Raw genomic sequence first — 10,297 nt, forward strand, 5'->3', positions numbered from 1 at the left:
GAACGCTGGTCACCATGCTTGTCCCAGGGACTGTTTCTGCCCCCAGTGCAGAACTCTTGTCCCATGCTTGTCCCAGGGACCGTCCCTGCCCCCAGTGCAGAACTCTTGTCCCATGCTTGTCCCAGGGACCGTCTCTGCCCCCTGTGCAGAACGCTGATTCCCATGCTTGTCCCAGGGACTGTCTCTGCCCCCAGTGCAGAATGCTGGTCCCCATGCTTGTCCCAGGGACCGTCTCTGCCCCCAGTGCAGAACTCTTGTCCCATGTTTGTCCCAGGGACCGTCTCTGCCCCCAGTGCAGAACGCTGGTTCCCATGCTTGTCCCAGGGACTGTCTCTGCCCCCAGTGCAGAATGCTGGTCCCCATGCTTGTCCCAGGGACTGTCTCTGCCCCCAGTGCAGAACTCTTGTCCCATGCTTGTCCCAGGGACCGTCCCTGCCCCCAGTGCAGAACTCTTGTCCCATGCTTGTCCCAGGGACTGTCTCTGCCCCCAGTGCAGAACTCTTGTCCCATGCTTGTCCCAGGGACCGTCTCTGCCCCCAGTGTGGAACGCTGGTCCCCATGCTTGTCCCAGGGACCGTCCCTGCCCCCAGTGCAGAACTCTTGTCCCATGCTTGTCCCAGGGACCGTCTCTGCCCCCAGTGCAGAACGCTGGTCCCCATGCTTGTCCCAGGGACCGTCCCTGCCCCCAGTGCAGAACTCTTGTCCCATGCTTGTCCCAGGGACCGTCTCTGCCCCCAGTGCAGAACGCTGGTCCCCATGCTTGTCCCAGGGACCGTCTCTGCCCCCAGTGCAGAACACTGGTCCCCATGCTTGTCCCAGGGACCGTCCCTGCCCCCAGTGCAGAACGCTGGTCCCCATGCTTGTCCCAGGGACCGTCTCTGCCCCCAGTGCAGAACTCTTGTCCCATGCTTGTCCCAGGGACCGTCCCTGCCCCCAGTGCAGAACTCTTGTCCCATGCTTGTCCCAGGGACCGTCTCTGCCCCCAGTGCAGAACTCTTGTCCCATGCTTGTCCCAGGGACCGTCTCTGCCCCCAGTGCAGAATGCTGGTCCCCATGCTTGTCCCAGGGACCGTCTCTGCCCCCAGTGCAGAACGCTGGTCCCCATGCTTGTCCCAGGGACCGTCTCTGCCCCCAGTGCAGAACGCTGGTCCCCATGCTTGTCCCAGGGACTGTCTCTGCCCCCAGTGCAGAACGCTGGTCCCCATGCTTGTCCCAGGGACCGTCCCTGCCCCCAGTGCAGAACTCTTGTCCCATGCTTGTCCCAGGGACTGTCTCTGCCCCCAGTGCAGAATGCTGGTCCCCACGCTTGTCCCAGGGACCGTCTCTGCCCCCAGTGCAGAACGCTGGTCCCCACGCTTGTCCCAGGGACCGTCTCTGCCCCCAGTGCAGAATGCTGGTCCCCATGCTTGTCCCAGGGACCGTCTCTGCCCCCAGTGCAGAACGCTGGTTCCCATTCTTGTCCCAGGGGCTGTCTCTGCCCCCAGTGCAGAACGCTGGTCCCCATGCTTGTCCCAGGGACTTTCCCTGCCCCCAGTGCAGCACTATTGTCCCCATGCTTGTCCCAGGGACCGTCTCTGCCCCCAGTGCAGAACTCTTGTCCCATGCTTGTCCCAGGGACCGTCCCTGCCCCCAGTGCAGAACTCTTGTCCCATGCTTGTCCCAGGGACTGTCTCTGTCCCCAGTGCAGAACGCTGGTCCCCATGCTTGTCCCAGGGACCGTCTCTGCCCCCAGTGCAGAACGCTGGTCCCCATGCTTGTCCCAGGGACTGTCTCTGCCCCCAGTGCAGAACGCTGGTCCCCATGCTTGTCCCAGGGACCGTCCCTGCCCCCAGTGCAGAACTCTTGTCCCATGCTTGTCCCAGGGACCGTCTCTGCCCCCAGTGCAAAACGCTGGTCACCATGCTTGTCCCAGGGACTGTCTCTGCCCCCAGTGCAGAACTCTTGTCCCATGCTTGTCCCAGGGACCGTCCCTGCCCCCAGTGCAGAACTCTTGTCCCATGCTTGTCCCAGGGACCGTCTCTGCCCCCAGTGCAGAACGCTGGTTCCCATGCTTGTCCCAGGGACTGTCTCTGCCCCCAGTGCAGAATGCTGGTCCCCATGCTTGTCCCAGGGACCGTCTCTGCCCCCAGTGCAGAACTCTTGTCCCATCCTTGTCCCAGGGACCGTCTCTGCCCCCAGTGCAGGACTCTTGTCCCATGCTTGTCCCAGGGACTGTCTCTGCCCCCAGTGCAGAACTCTTGTCCCATGCTTGTCCCAGGGACTGTCTCTGCCCCCAGTGCAGAACTCTTGTCCCATGCTTGTCCCAGGGACCGTCCCTGCCCCCAGTGCAGAACTCTTGTCCCATGCTTGTCCCAGGGACCGTCTCTGCCCCCAGTGCAGAACGCTGGTTCCCATGCTTGTCCCAGGGACTGTCTCTGCCCCCAGTGCAGAATGCTGGTCCCCATGCTTGTCCCAGGGACTGTCTCTGCCCCCAGTGCAGAACTCTTGTCCCATGCTTGTCCCAGGGACCGTCCCTGCCCCCAGTGCAGAACTCTTGTCCCATGCTTGTCCCAGGGACTGTCTCTGCCCCCAGTGCAGAACTCTTGTCCCATGCTTGTCCCAGGGACTGTCTCTGCCCCCATTGCAGAACTCTTGTCCCATGCTTGTCCCAGGGACCGTCTCTGCCCCCAGTGCGGAACGCTGGTTCCCATGCTTGTCCCAGGGACGTCTCTGCCCCCAGTGCAGAACGCTGGTTCCCATGCTTGTCCCAGGGACTCTCTGCCCCCAGTGCAGAACTCTTGTCCCATGCTTGTCCCAGGGACCGTCTCTGCCCCCAGTGCAGAACTCTTGTCCCATGCTTGTCCCAGGGACCGTCCCTGCCCCCAGTGCAGAACTCTTGTCCCATGCTTGTCCCAGGGACCGTCTCTGCCCCCAGTGCAGAACGCTGGTCCCCATGCTTGTCCCAGGGACCGTCTCTGCCCCCAGTGCAGAACGCTGGTCCCCATGCTTGTCCCAGGGACTGTCTCTGCCCCCAGTGCAGAACGCTGGTCCCCATGCTTGTCCCAGGGACCGTCCCTGCCCCCAGTGCAGAACTCTTGTCCCATGCTTGTCCCAGGGACTGTCTCTGCCCCCAGTGCAGAATGCTGGTCCCCACGCTTGTCCCAGGGACCGTCTCTGCCCCCAGTGCAGAACGCTGGTCCCCACGCTTGTCCCAGGGACCGTCTCTGCCCCCAGTGCAGAACGCTGGTCCCCATGCTTGTCCCAGGGACCGTCTCTGCCCCCAGTGCAGAACGCTGGTTCCCATTCTTGTCCCAGGGGCTGTCTCTGCCCCCAGTGCAGAATGCTGGTCCCCATGCTTGTCCCAGGGACTTTCCCTGCCCCCAGTGCAGCACTCTTGTCCCCATGCTTGTCCCAGGGACCGTCTCTGCCCCCAGTGCAGAACTCTTGTCCCATGCTTGTCCCAGGGACCGTCCCTGCCCCCAGTGCAGAACTCTTGTCCCATGCTTGTCCCAGGGACTGTCTCTGTCCCCAGTGCAGAACTCTTGTCCCATGCTTGTCCCAGGGACTGTCTCTGCCCCCAGTGCAGAACTCTTGTCCCATGCTTGTCCCAGGGACCGTCTCTGCCCCCAGTGCAGAACGCTGGTCACCATGCTTGTCCCAGGGACTGTCTCTGCCCCCAGTGCAGAACTCTTGTCCCATGCTTGTCCCAGGGACCGTCCCTGCCCCCAGTGCAGAACTCTTGTCCCATGCTTGTCCCAGGGACCGTCTCTGCCCCCAGTGCAGAACGCTGGTTCCCATGCTTGTCCCAGGGACTGTCTCTGCCCCCAGTGCAGAATGCTGGTCCCCATGCTTGTCCCAGGGACCGTCTCTGCCCCCAGTGCAGAACTCTTGTCCCATGCTTGTCCCAGGGACCGTCTCTGCCCCCAGTGCAGGACTCTTGTCCCATGCTTGTCCCAGGGACTGTCTCTGCCCCCAGTGCAGAACTCTTGTCCCATGCTTGTCCCAGGGACTGTCTCTGCCCCCAGTGCAGAACTCTTGTCCCATGCTTGTCCCAGGGACCGTCCCTGCCCCCAGTGCAGAACTCTTGTCCCATGCTTGTCCCAGGGACCGTCTCTGCCCCCAGTGCAGAACGCTGGTTCCCATGCTTGTCCCAGGGACTGTCTCTGCCCCCAGTGCAGAATGCTGGTCCCCATGCTTGTCCCAGGGACTGTCTCTGCCCCCAGTGCAGAACTCTTGTCCCATGCTTGTCCCAGGGACCGTCCCTGCCCCCAGTGCAGAACTCTTGTCCCATGCTTGTCCCAGGGACTGTCTCTGCCCCCAGTGCAGAACTCTTGTCCCATGCTTGTCCCAGGGACCGTCTCTGCCCCCAGTGCAGAACGCTGGTCCCCATGCTTGTCCCAGGGACCGTCCCTGCCCCCAGTGCAGAACTCTTGTCCCATGCTTGTCCCAGGGACCGTCTCTGCCCCCAGTGCAGAACGCTGGTCCCCATGCTTGTCCCAGGGACCGTCGCTGCCCCCAGTGCAGAACTCTTGTCCCATGCTTGTCCCAGGGACCGTCCCTGCCCCCAGTGCAGAACGCTGGTCCCCATGCTTGTCCCAGGGACCGTCCCTGCCCCCAGTGCAGAACTCTTGTCCCATGCTTGTCCCAGGGACCGTCTCTGCCCCCAGTGCAGAACGCTGGTCCCCATGCTTGTCCCAGGGACCGTCCCTGCCCCCAGTGCAGAACTCTTGTCCCATGCTTGTCCCAGGGACCGTCTCTGCCCCCAGTGCAGAACGCTGGTCCCCATGCTTGTCCCAGGGACCGTCTCTGCCCCCAGTGCAGAACACTGGTCCCCATGCTTGTCCCAGGGACCGTCCCTGCCCCCAGTGCAGAACGCTGGTCCCCATGCTTGTCCCAGGGACCGTCTCTGCCCCCAGTGCAGAACCCTGGTCCCCATGCTTGTCCCAGGGTCTGTCTCTGCCCCCAGTGCAGAACTCTTGTCCCACGCTTGTCCCAGGGACCGTCTCTGCCCACAGTTCAGAACGCTGGTTCCCATGCTTGTCCCAGGGTCTGTCTCTGCCCACAGTGAAGAACTCTTGTCCCATGCTTGTCCCAGGGACCGTCCCTGCCCCCAGTGCAGAACTCTTGTCCCATGCTTGTCCCAGGGACCGTCTCTGCCCCCAGTGCAGAACTCTTGTCCCATGCTTGTCCCAGGGACCGTCTCTGCCCGCAGTGCAGAACTCTTGTCCCATGCTTGTCCCAGGGACCGTCCCTGTCCCCAGTGCAGAACTCTTGTCCCATGCCTGTCCCAGGGACCGTCTCTGCCCGCAGTGCAGAACTCTTGTCCCATGCTTGTCCCAGGGACCGTCCCTGTCCCCAGTGCAGAACGCTGGTCCCCATTCTTGTCCCAGGGACCGTCTCTGCCCCCAGTGCAGAACGCTGGTCCCCATGCTTGTTCCAGGGACTGTCCCTGCCCCCAGTGCAGCACTCTTTTCCCATGCTTGTCCCAGGGACCGTCTCTGCCCCCAGTGCAGAACGCTGGTCCCCATGCTTGTTCCAGGGACTGTCCCTGCCCCCAGTGCAGCACTCTTGTCCCATGCTTGTCCCAGGGACCGTCTCTGTCCGCAGTGCAGAACGCTGGTCCCCATGCTTGTCCCAGGGACCGTCCCTGCCCCCAGTGCAGAACTCTTGTCCCATGCTTGTCCCAGGGACTGTCTCTGCCGCCAGTGCAGAACGCTGGTCCCCATGCTTGTCCCAGGGACCGTCCCTGCCCCCAGTGCAGAAATCTTGTCCCATGCTTGTCTCAGGGACCGTCTCTGCCCCCAGTGCAGAACGCTGGTTCCCATGCTTGTCCCAGGGACTGTCTCTGCCCCCAGTGCAGAATGCTGGTCCCCATGCTTGTCCCAGGGACTGTCTCTGCCCCCAGTGCAGAACTCTTGTCCCATGCTTGTCCCAGGGACCGTCTCTGCCCCCAGTGCAGAACGCTGGTCCCCATGCTTGTCCCAGGGACCGTCTCTGCCCCCAGTGCAGAACGCTGGTCCCCATGCTTGTCCCAGGGACCGTCTCTGCCCCCAGTGCAGAACTCTTGTCCCATGCTTGTCCCAGGGACCGTCTCTGCCCCCAGTGCAGAACGCTGGTCCCCATGCTTGTCCCAGGGACTGTCTCTGCCCCCAGTGCAGAACGCTGGTCCCCATGCTTGTCCCAGGGACCGTCCCTGCCCCCAGTGCAGAACTCTTGTCCCATGCTTGTCCCAGGGACTGTCTCTGCCCCCAGTGCAGAATGCTGGTCCCCATGCTTGTCCCAGGGACCGTCTCTGCCCCCAGTGCAGAACGCTGGTCCCCACGCTTGTCCCAGGGACCGTCTCTGCCCCCAGTGCAGAACGCTGGTCCCCATGCTTGTCCCAGGGACCGTCTCTGCCCCCAGTGCAGAATGCTGGTCCCCATGCTTGTCCCAGGGACTGTCCCTGCCCCCAGTGCAGCACTCTTGTCCCCATGCTTGTCCCAGGGACCGTCCCTGCCCCCAGTGCAGAACTCTTGTCCCATGCTTGTCCCAGGGACTGTCTCTGTCCCCAGTGCAGAACTCTTGTCCCATGCTTGTCCCAGGGACTGTCTCTGCCCCCAGTGCAGAACTCTTGTCCCATGCTTGTCCCAGGGACCGTCTCTGCCCCCAGTGCAGAACGCTGGTCACCATGCTTGTCCCAGGGACTGTCTCTGCCCCCAGTGCAGAACTCTTGTCCCATGCTTGTCCCAGGGACTGTCCCTGCCCCCAGTGCTGAACTCTTGTCCCATGCTTGTCCCAGGGACCGTCTCTGCCCCCAGTGCAGAACGCTGGTTCCCATGCTTGTCCCAGGGACTGTCTCTGCCCCCAGTGCAGAATGCTGGTCCCCATGCTTGTCCCAGGGACCGTCTCTGCCCCCAGTGCAGAACTCTTGTCCCATGCTTGTCCCAGGGACCGTCTCTGCCCCCAGTGCAGAACGCTGGTTCCCATGCTTGTCCCAGGGACTGTCTCTGCCCCCAGTGCAGAATGCTGGTCCCCATGCTTGTCCCAGGGACTGTCTCTGCCCCCAGTGCAGAATTCTTGTCCCATGCTTGTCCCAGGGACCGTCCCTGCCCCCAGTGCAGAACTCTTGTCCCATGCTTGTCCCAGGGACTGTCTCTGCCCCCAGTGCAGAATGCTGGTCCCCATGCTTGTCCCAGGGACCGTCTCTGCCCCCAGTGCAGAACGCTGGTCCCCACGCTTGTCCCAGGGACCGTCTCTGCCCCCAGTGCAGAACGCTGGTCCCCATGCTTGTCCCAGGGACCGTCTCTGCCCCCAGTGCAGAATGCTGGTCCCCATGCTTGTCCCAGGGACTGTCCCTGCCCCCAGTGCAGTACTCTTGTCCCCATGCTTGTCCCAGGGACCGTCCCTGCCCCCAGTGCAGAACTCTTGTCCCATGCTTGTCCCAGGGACTGTCTCTGTCCCCAGTGCAGAACTCTTGTCCCATGCTTGTCCCAGGGACTGTCTCTGCCCCCAGTGCAGAACTCTTGTCCCATGCTTGTCCCAGGGACCGTCTCTGCCCCCAGTGCAGAACGCTGGTCACCATGCTTGTCCCAGGGACTGTCTCTGCCCCCAGTGCAGAACTCTTGTCCCATGCTTGTCCCAGGGACCGTCCCTGCCCCCAGTGCTGAACTCTTGTCCCATGCTTGTCCCAGGGACCGTCTCTGCCCCCAGTGCAGAACGCTGGTTCCCATGCTTGTCCCAGGGACTGTCTCTGCCCCCAGTGCAGAATGCTGGTCCCCATGCTTGTCCCAGGGACCGTCTCTGCCCCCAGTGCAGAACTCTTGTCCCATGCTTGTCCCAGGGACCGTCTCTGCCCCCAGTGCAGAACGCTGGTTCCCATGCTTGTCCCAGGGACTGTCTCTGCCCCCAGTGCAGAATGCTGGTCCCCATGCTTGTCCCAGGGACCGTCTCTGCCCCCAGTGCAGAATTCTTGTCCCATGCTTGTCCCAGGGACCGTCCCTGCCCCCAGTGCAGAACTCTTGTCCCATGCTTGTCCCAGGGACCGTCTCTGCCCCCAGTGCAGAACTCTTGTCCCATGCTTGTCCCAGGGACCGTCTCTGCCCCCAGTGCGGAACGCTGGTCCCCATGCTTGTCCCAGGGACCGTCCCTGTCCCCAGTGCAGAACTCTTGTCCCATGCTTGTCCCAGGGACCGTCCCTGCCCCCAGTGCAGAACGCTGGTCCCCATGCTTGTCCCAGGGACCGTCCCTGACCCCAGTGCAGAACTCTTGTCCCATGCTTGTCCCAGGGACCGTCTCTGCCCCCAGTGCAGAACGCTGGTCCCCATGCTTGTCCCAGGGACCGTCTCTGCCCCCAGTGCAGAACACTGGTCCCCATGCTTGTCCCAGGGACCGTCCCTGCCCCCAGTGCAGAACTCTTGTCCCATGCTTGTCCCAGGGACCGTCTCTGCCCCCAGTGCAGAACTCTTGTCCCATGCTTGTCCCAGGGCCCGTCCCTGCCCCCAGTGCAGAACTCTTGTCCCATGCTTGTCCCAGGGACCGTCTCTGCCCCCAGTGCAGAACGCTGGTTCCCATGCTTGTCCCAGGGACTGTCTCTGCCCCCAGTGCAGAATGCTGGTCCCCATGCTTGTCCCAGGGACCGTCTCTGCCCCCAGTGCAGAACTCTTGTCCCATGCTTGTCCCAGGGACCGTCTCTGCCCCCAGTGCAGGACTCTTGTCCCATGCTTGTCCCAGGGACTGTCTCTGCCCCCAGTGCAGAACTCTTGTCCCATGCTTGTCCCAGGGACTGTCTCTGCCCCCAGTGCAGAACTCTTGTCCCATGCTTGTCCCAGGGACCGTCCCTGCCCCCAGTGCAGAACTCTTGTCCCATGCTTGTCCCAGGGACCGTCTCTGCCCCCAGTGCAGAACGCTGGTTCCCATGCTTGTCCCAGGGACTGTCTCTGCCCCCAGTGCAGAATGCTGGTCCCCATGCTTGTCCCAGGGACTGTCTCTGCCCCCAGTGCAGAACTCTTGTCCCATGCTTGTCCCAGGGACCGTCCCTGCCCCCAGTGCAGAACTCTTGTCCCATGCTTGTCCCAGGGACCGTCTCTGCCCCCAGTGCAGAACTCTTGTCCCATGCTTGTCCCAGGGACCGTCTCTGCCCCCAGTGCAGAACGCTGGTCCCCATGCTTGTCCCAGGGACCGTCCCTGCCCCCAGTGCAGAACTCTTGTCCCATGCTTGTCCCAGGGACTGTCTCTGCCCCCAGTGCAGAACGCTGGTCCCCATGCTTGTCCCAGGGACCGTCCCTGCCCCCAGTGCAGAACTCTTGTCCCATGCTTGTCCCAGGGACCGTCTCTGCCCCCAGTGCAGAACGCTGGTCCCCATGCTTGTCCCAGGGACCGTCTCTGCCCCCAGTGCAGAACACTGGTCCCCATGCTTGTCCCAGGGACCGTCCCTGCCCCCAGTGCAGAACGCTGGTCCCCATGCTTGTCCCAGGGACCGTCTCTGCCCCCAGTGCAGAACCCTGGTCCCCATGCTTGTCCCAGGGTCTGTCTCTGCCCACAGTGAAGAACTCTTGTCCCATGCTTGTCCCAGGGACCGTCTCTGCCCCCAGTGCAGAACTCTTGTCCCATGCTTGTCCCAGGGACCGTCCCTGTCCCCAGTGCAGAACTCTTGTCCCATGCCTGTCCCAGGGACCGTCTCTGCCCGCAGTGCAGAACTCTTGTCCCATGCTTGTCCCAGGGACCGTCCCTGTCCCCAGTGCAGAACGCTGGTCCCCATGCTTGTCCCAGGGACCGTCTCTGCCCCCAGTGCAGAACGCTGGTCCCCATGCTTGTTCCAGGGACTGTCCCTGCCCCCAGTGCAGCACTCTTGTCCCATGCTTGTCTCAGGGACCGTCTCTGCCCCCAGTGCAGAAGGCTGGTCCCCATGCTTGTTCCAGGGACTGTCCCTGCCCCCAGTGCAGCACTCTTGTCCCATGCTTGTCCCAGGGACCGTCTCTATCCCCAGTGCAGAACGCTGGTCCCCATGCTTGTCCCAGGGACCGTCCCTGCCCCCAGTGCAGAACTCTTGTCCCATGCTTGTCCCAGGGACTGTCTCTGCCCCCAGTGCAGAACGCTGGTCCCCATGCTTTTCCCAGGGACCGTCCCTGCCCCCAGTGCAGAACTCTTGTCCCATGCTTGTCCCAGGGACCGTCTCTGCCCCCAGTGCAGAATGCTGGTTCCCATGCTTGTCCCAGGGACCGTCCCTGCCCCCAGTGCAGAATGCTGGTCCCCATGCTTGTCCCAGCGACTGTCTCTGCCCCCAGTGCAGAACTCTTGTCCCATGCTTGTCCCAGGGACCGTCTCTGCCCCCAGTGCAGAA

Source organism: Mesocricetus auratus, unplaced genomic scaffold (assembly GCF_017639785.1).
Source record: "Mesocricetus auratus isolate SY011 unplaced genomic scaffold, BCM_Maur_2.0 Super-Scaffold_100020, whole genome shotgun sequence".
Classification (NCBI taxonomy): domain Eukaryota; kingdom Metazoa; phylum Chordata; class Mammalia; order Rodentia; family Cricetidae; genus Mesocricetus; species Mesocricetus auratus.